The sequence below is a fragment of the Bison bison genome, unplaced genomic scaffold (assembly GCF_000754665.1).
Source record: "Bison bison bison isolate TAMUID 2011002044 unplaced genomic scaffold, Bison_UMD1.0 scf7180017864367, whole genome shotgun sequence".
Classification (NCBI taxonomy): Eukaryota; Metazoa; Chordata; class Mammalia; order Artiodactyla; family Bovidae; genus Bison; species Bison bison.
The window spans coordinates 5263182-5271372 of NW_011494939.1; the positions used below are offsets into that span (position 1 = coordinate 5263182).

General features: G+C 42.5%; 1 pseudogene; it reads right to left on the reverse strand.

The window, feature by feature from the left end:
- Positions 1-4493: 4493 nt before the first annotated feature.
- Positions 4494-5283, reverse strand: LOC105000007 (annotated as a pseudogene).
- Between the last annotated feature and the right edge of the window lie 2908 nt (positions 5284-8191).

Sequence of the window (8191 nt, forward strand, 5' to 3'; positions counted from 1 at the left end):
TGACTACTGGAAAAACCATAGCCTTGACTAGATGGACCTTTGTTGGCAAAGTAATATCTCTGCTTTTGAATATGCTATCTAGGTTGGTCATAACTTTCCTTCCAAGGCATAAGCATCTTTTAATTTCATGGCTGCAGTCACCATCTGCAGTGATTTTGGAGCCCAAGAAAATAAAGTCTGACACTGTTTCCACTGTTTCCCCATCTATTTCCCATGAAGTGATGGGACCAGATGCCATGATCTTAGTTTTCTGAATGTTGAGCTTTAAGCCAACTTTTTCACTCTCCTCTTTCACTTTCATCAAGAGGCTCTTTAGTTCCTCTTCACTTTCTGCCATAAGGGTGGTGTCATCTGCATATCTGAGGTTATTGATATTTCTCCCAGCAATCTTGATTCCAGCTTGTGCTTCTTCCAGCCCAGTGTTTCTCATCATGTACTCTGCATATAAGTTAAATAAGCAGGGTGACAATATACAGCCTTGACGTACTCCTTTTCCTATTTGGAACCAGTCTGTTGTTCTATGTCCAGTTCTAACTGTTGCTTCCTGACCTGCATACAAATTTCTCAAGAGGCAGGTCAGGTGATCTGGTATTCCCATCTCTTTCAGAATTTTCCACAGTTTATTGTGATCCACACAGTCAAAGGCTTTGGCATAGTCAATAAGGCAGAAATAGATGTTTTCCTGGAACTCTCTTGCTTTTTCAATGATCCAGAGGATGTTGGCAATTTGATCTCTGGTTTGACATGCTACAACTAAGCATTTTCATGCCTCAACTAAAGATCCTGTGTGCCACAACTAAGACCCAGTGCTGCCAAATAAAGTAAACAAATACTGAAAAAAAAAAAGCTAACAGAGGATAATACAAGTAAATATTATTGAGAAAACTAAAGGATATAAAGAATTCTGTCAACAAATAAATTCAGCACTCACATTATTATATATCTTTAATAACAGAGAGCTATAGTGTGGAAAACCAATGTAAAAACAGTGGGTTGCCATTTCCTTCTCCAGAGGATCTTCCTCACCCAGGGATTGAACCCGGGTCTCCCATATTATAGGCAGACGCTTAACCGTCTGAGCCACCAGGGAAATCTAAATAATAAATGAAAATATCACAGTATTATGTTAACTAGATACCTATAGCTGATGAACGACATAAGGAAATATAACCAAATTAAAATCAGAAGTTTTCAGTCTTTAAAACTGACCCAGAAGTTAAAGGAGAACTGTTCTTATACATTTCCCTTTTTACATTGTCTAGATTCCACCACAATCAAATCATATTACAGCTGAAATTGTATATTACCTTAACTTTACAATTAATTTTCAGATATTTGTAGCCTATGGACAGATGATCTTTTTTTTAACAACTTTATTGAGATACATACTTATGCTGTGAACATTTCTGTACAAATTCTGTGTGGACATATGCTTTCATTTCTCCTGGGATTTGCCTAGGCGTGTAACTGCAGGGACACATGATAACTCTGTGTTTAATATTTTGAGAAACTGCCAAGCTGTCTGCCAAAGCACCTGCATCTTTCTACATCAGCAACATTATGAGAGCTCCAAGTTCTCCTCATCTAGAGACTTTATTTTTGTATGAAACAAATACAGAGAACTCAACCGATTCCGGCCATAAGAAGTTTCCTTTAGGATAAATAACCCCCTTTTGGGGGGCATGAATGAAAATGTCTTGCATCATTTCCTCCACTCTCCAAATTCATATGTACAGTGACTTCCCAATCCACAGATGAGAAGCCCAATGCATGGTTTCTTTGTGGGTTAGGATAGAGTTTGGTAAGATCTACAAGGGTGGGATATAGTTTTGTAAACTCCAAATATGTCAACTTAACATTTGGTTTCTTGTTTGGACTTGGTTGGGGGCAATCATTTATTTTTAACTACTTGAGTGTGTAATTCCCAGGCACTGACTACTTTAACAGTTTGCTTGGGGCTGTACATGTGAGGTTCTCATTTTAAAAGTCTAATTGCTGTCTGCAATCTGGTTACCTCACTACCATAAGGGCTCCAGAAGTCCCACTCCTGTTCATCTTAGGAAGGGTGGTTAGTCTTCTTAGGGAGGAGGGCAAGACACCTCGGGTGTGGGGATCTCTGGGGCAGAGCTTAGCAATAATTTTCCATCTGAGTCAGATTCCCCTCCCACTCAGACAGAGCCTGGGGCTCATCACCCTTCTGAGGCTTTCCTTGGTTCTCTGGTTGCTGTTTTCAGTCTGCCTACTCCTGCCCTCTACCCTGACTGCCCCTCCACCAGAGCCCTGCAAGAAGCTGTTGGCTGCTGCTCCCAGAGTGAGCCCCCTTCCCAAATGCCAGCTCCTTCTCCTGGGTCAGTGCCATCATTCCTAGAACCTTCTTGACAAACTTTAATAATTATTGTTTTTCCTTTCATTAACATTGTACATTTAACACCCAGCCCCTCCTCCCTCTGCTCACACTCTTACTAAGAGACTAGTGAGTCACCTAAATCATCCCACCTGCCTCTCCCAGTTAAGAGACTGTAAGACCCCAAACTGACTTAAACTCTATTTTACCCCAAGACTTGAAACTAAGTTTAAGCATATTGTCAAAGTCTCTCCCACCTCAGTCTCATATCAACCTTACCTAGATAAAATTGAAATTGAAAAGTTAGGAACTTCCCTGGTGGTCCAGTGGCTAAGATTCCATGCTCCCAATGCAGGGGGCTAGGGTTCGATCCCTAGTCTGGGAATTAGATTCTGCATGCTACAAATAAGACCTGGTGGAGCCAAATAAATAAATAAATAATAAATATTAAAATCAATATTTAAAAAAAGAAATTTAAAAGTTATTTAACATTTTGTTGCCTCGACTCTGTGTCGTTTTCATCTCATATACTTGGGATGATAGATTCCCTCAGAAGTATGATTGTATAAGAAGCATGGAAACATAGTTATGAGTTTCTCATACATATTTCATCCAAATACTAGCCTGCTTTTATCAATTTTATTTGATCAGATAACATTAAACAGAAATTTCACAAATAAAATAATCTTAAAATGCTTACCCATAGAATTTAGATGACCTTAGTATTTTTAATGTTCTACTTGGTATAGAGAAATAATACTCCAATATCAGAAAATAGCAGTGTTAATAAAACAATAAGTGGCAACTGATGCTCAGATTGGGATGGGGTTTGGGCGGACCATGCCCCGCAGGCAATAGGCCTTTTCTAATGGGGTTGTAACTTCCTCGTACCCAAGGTATCTAAGCTCTCAGACCCTGGTGCCAGACTGCCTGGGTCTGCAACGTATCTCTGCCACTTTTTAGCTGTCTGCTAAGTTACTCAACCTCTTTGTGCTTCAGTTTTCTCTTCCTTGAAGTACATACAATAATAATCAAGTTGTTACTTAGATTAAATTTGTGAAGTGCTTGGAACACTCCTTGGTTCACAGTGTTAGCTAATATCTAATTATAGCATTGTGGGTGGCCTTTTTCATAGAAGGCGAAATCCAGGTTAAGATGTGATATTTCTCAACATTTGAAATGGTGGCTTGTTTAAAGCCAAGTGTGACATTGCTGGCTGTGACCATGCAACCCCTCTAAACTGTGCTATCGCTTCTGCAATCTCACCAGCCCTCAGAGCCACCTGTTGATAAGGATATGTTGACGGCATCACCCACCAATTCTCTGAGCCCCAGAATTTGTGCACAGACCTGTTTAGTGTCTTTAGGCGGATGTCTCAAACTTAAAATAGTCCAAGAATAATAAATTTTTTTTTTTTTTTACTGCACTGGGTCTTCTTTGCTGCACAAGGGCTTCTCTAGTTGTGGCATGGGCTCAGTAGTTGTGGCATTTAGGCTTAGATGTCCCACAGCATGTAGGATCTTAGTTCCCCAACTAAGGGTCTAACCCTAACCTGCGTCCCCTGCTTTGGAAGGCGTATTCTTAACCACTGGACCACCAGGGGAGCCCTCTCCCAAGAATTTTTGATTTACTCACCACTGCTGCCAACACAGAAAATCTGTTGTCCCTTTAGCAAATGGCACCACCCTCCACCATCTGCCAGCTCCAGAAACCAGTCCCTTTCAGTCCTTTATCTCCTAATCTCCTTCCAGGCTCCAGTGCAGGTTAACACTGCGTAGGAGGCCTGGACAAGGAGGGGCCTGAAATCCATCCTCCAGCTTCGGGCCCCTGTGCAGGGCAAGCCTGCTTGAAGCCTGGGGCAACTTTTTCTCGGGTGCCATTTGGTTTAGCAGGGGCTAATCCCTTTCTCTCTTCCCCGGTCTTCTCCCAGTTCATTACCAAGTCTGTCAGTACTTTCTCCGCCATTCTACAATCTTTCTGTTTTCTTCCATGTCCACCACCCAGGTTAAGCTACCCTCATTTTTCACCTAGATGATCAAATTGCTTTCCAACTGTGTGGCTCCTTCTCTGTTCACACATCCCTCTAGTCATTCCCCACCCATTTGCTAGGTCAAATACATTATTTATTTATTTATTTGATGTCTGATCTTATTTGTTTGTTACTCTTAGAACATCTCATTTTTGACTGGACTCAGACTTGGAAGTAGAAGCTCTCAGAGAGGACAGCCTCCGTCTCTTGGCAATCTGTTCCTGCCGTTTTTCTTTAGCCTCCTTCATTCTCTTGGCCAAAAGTTTAGCATATTCTGCAGCCTCTTCTTTATTTTTCTTAGTACGCTGTTTCTTCAGAGCAATACGCCGGCGTTTGTGTTGCAGAACTCATGGAGTCATGAGACGCTGAATCTTGGGTGCTTTAGTCCTAGGTTTCTTACCGTCTTTGTTTAGGGAGTTTCGCACAACATATTGGCGGACATCATCTTCTTTAGAGAGATTGGAAAGTTTGCGGATTCTGCTAGCCCTTTTGGGACCCAGGCGATGAGGCACTGTAGTATCAGTGAGTCCAGGAATATCCTTCTCCCCTTTTTTCACGATGACCAAATTGAGAACACTCAGATTGGCATCCACAATGCAACCCCGTACAGATTTGCGCTTTCGCTCTCCAGTCCTCCTTGGTCTGTAACAGGAATGCCCCTTACTCAGTAGCAGGCGAACTCGGCCATGGGTCAAGACACCCTGCTTCATGGGGAAACCCTGCTTATCGTTCCTGCCACTGATTCGGACCACACGACCCTTCCATTCTTCACCCAGAGCGTCAGCAGCAACTTCTGTGGCCATACGCTTCTCGTAGAAGGTACGAAGTTTTCGTTCATCGTCCACTTCAATGAGCTTCTGGCAGCCAGTGGCTGGGAAAGAGATGTTCAGCTTCATTCTGAAGCAGCTGACAGCCTCCGAGGCGCCATGAAAAAAAGCTACATTACTTTAAAAGGTCAAATTAAGTACATTACTCTTCTGCTTAAAACCCTCTGATGACTTCCTGTTGCTTTTAGGTAAAGATTAACACCACCTACCTGCACAGTCTTATTCTTGTCTGACTCTCAGCCCCAGACCCAGGCACTCTGCTCTCACTGAAGTTATCCTGGATTTCTCTCACTTTGTCTTAGGTTTTATCATGATCTGACAGCTCCTATTGCTTCCAGGTTTTACTTAATGTTTTTTCAGGGAAGCCTTTTCTACCTCCATATTAAATTTGGTTCCCCTGTGCTGTGCTCTCTTAGCACCCTGCCCATTTACTTCCTAGAGCTTATTCCTGTTACTGAATTGTATACACTGGGTGATTATGTATAAAAATCAGAAGTTGTTATTTCTCTTCAAGCGATGCCAGCTTTCTCATGGGCTCTCATTCCTGTTGGGGACTGGGCTAAATTTAGGCTTGCCATACCACTCGGCCTAAAAAAAGAATGAAATTTTGCCATTTGCAGCAACATGGACAGACTTGGAGGGCCTTATGCTAAGTGAAATGTCAGAGAAAGGCAAGTACTGTACGGTATCACTTATATGTGGAATCTAAAAAATACAGCAAACTAGTGAATGAAACAAGAAAGAAGCAGACTCACATACATAGAGAACAAACTAGTGGTTACCAATGGGGAGAGGGAATGAAGAGCGGGAATACAGGCATAGAGAGAAGAACAGATTATTATGGAATCACATGAAATTATGCATGTGAAACTTGTGAAAATTGCAAAGCACTATAGAATTTAAAGACTCTTTCATTCAATCTAAAAAAAGTACTCTGGTAAAACAAACAAAAAAAAGCTTGCCAAAGTTGTATGGTCTTAAACCATCTCATTTTGGGTGAAGAGTCAATTTAAAGTTACAGTCCTATCAGAACTTTCCCCTTCTCACTCTTGACATTCCAAGATGGCCTGTGGGACCAAAGAGAAGCTTTGAGGCAATGGCCAGAGGAGTCTTAGGTCTGTGTGCAGAGCTGTGAGCTATAGCCTAGGTCCTCACTGGCCTTCCCAGCCATGTCCCTAGTCATACCTGGTCACCAGGGCCCGGTATCAGCTGCTGAGGTTGTTGACTGTCAACTCATAATCTGTTACTTTAGTACCTTGAGACTCTGATGTCTCACCTTCCCATCCCTGCTCCTCTCATCAGCTGACTGGGAGCACTTCAGCTCTTGTTGGGGTTTTCAGCTTTGCCCATCCTTGGGGTCTTAGCCACATTCTCCAGCCATTACCTGCATGGTTCTCATGCTACTTTCTTCTTGCCTGGCAGAAAGCATAAGAGAAGTCTGGGTTTCCGGCACACCATCTGCAAATTGTGGGCATGCAGCAGCACCATTTCAGATTCTTTGTTCTCCCTAATGCCGCTGTCTTTTCCTAAGCCCTGATCAATGTGAGACTTCTGCCAGAATTGGGCAGCCTTCCAAGCTGGGCCAGAGACAGTGGGCTTCAAGATTCCTTCACACTTAGCTGGATATTTCTAATCCCCTGCCTCAGGGTTAGATCCCCAAAGTGGGAGAATACAGATATGTCCATGCTGACCACTTATCCTACCTTTTCTTCTGTGAAATTTATTTTTATCTCCCAATTCCCATCCTCTTTTTGGGTTTTAGCGTAAGGCTAAGTGAGTTCTTCCCTGGCTTTTCAGATTAGATTGACTCTCAATCTCACGAGGGCAGAAACTGTTTTGTTCATTTCTGATCCACAGTATCTGACATAGTGCTGGGCACATAGTGCCAGGACATAGAATAGAAACACACAAAAAATTTGCTAAACAAATATTGCTTTCTTTTAAAAGATATTTATTTATTTGGCTGCACCAGGTCTTAGTTGTGGCGCACAAACCCTTAGCTGTAGCATGTGGGATCTAGTTTCCTGACCAGGGATGGAACCCAGGCCCCCAGCACTGGGAATGCGGAGTCTTAGCCACTGGACCATAAGAGAAGTCTTGAACAAATTTTTTAATCTGCCTTTACCCTAAATAGACATTAAGATCAGGAGGCCAACAATGACATTTTATAAATCCCTGTATTCCCTTATCATGCAGGGCTTTGGAGTACTGGCCCCACTATTCATTTATTCAACAAATACATTTTGACTGCATACTATGTGCAATGCACTGGACTTGCTATTGGCAATATAGGAGTAAATCCTTTAAAACGTTTTTACTAAACATCAACCACATTCAAAAAATTGATAACATATATGTACAGTGAAAAAATAATGGAAACCTTGGTAATTTCAATGGTAAATCTTTACCTAGAAGAAAACAGATTGAAGGGGGACAGAAATAGATCCCTGGAGACCAGATGTGAGGCTATAGCAGACTTGGGCAGATAGATATGGGATTTGCTGTACTGGGGCACAGGGAGAAGGAAAAGGAAGGCTGAGCTCAAGAGATATTTAGGTGGAAGACAGAACTTGATGGACTGTTACTACTAGTTGCATGACCTAGATAAGATCTAACCTTTCTGAGCCTTCGTTCCTGCATCTGTAAAACAGGTTAGTAATAACTATAGTTATTTGTATCCCTAACACCTAGCATAAAGCTTGGTATAAAGGATTACACACACGAAAATCATAGCTACTGTTTTCTTTGCTGTGGAAGCTTCATAAATGCCGGCAGAATATTTTCTTGGGGCTGCAACTTGCTACCTTCCTCTAAGGAGAAAATTATATATGATGGTGCTCTCACCAGAACAGACACCCATTCTCCCTACGCAGCAGGGCAGTGCAGGTCACGGTGAGAGTCTGGCACAGCCTCAGCCCCGCCCCGGCCCCGGCCGCGGCTCCGCCCACAACCTTGCGAGCTCTATCCCCCCGCCCACAACCTCTCGAGCTC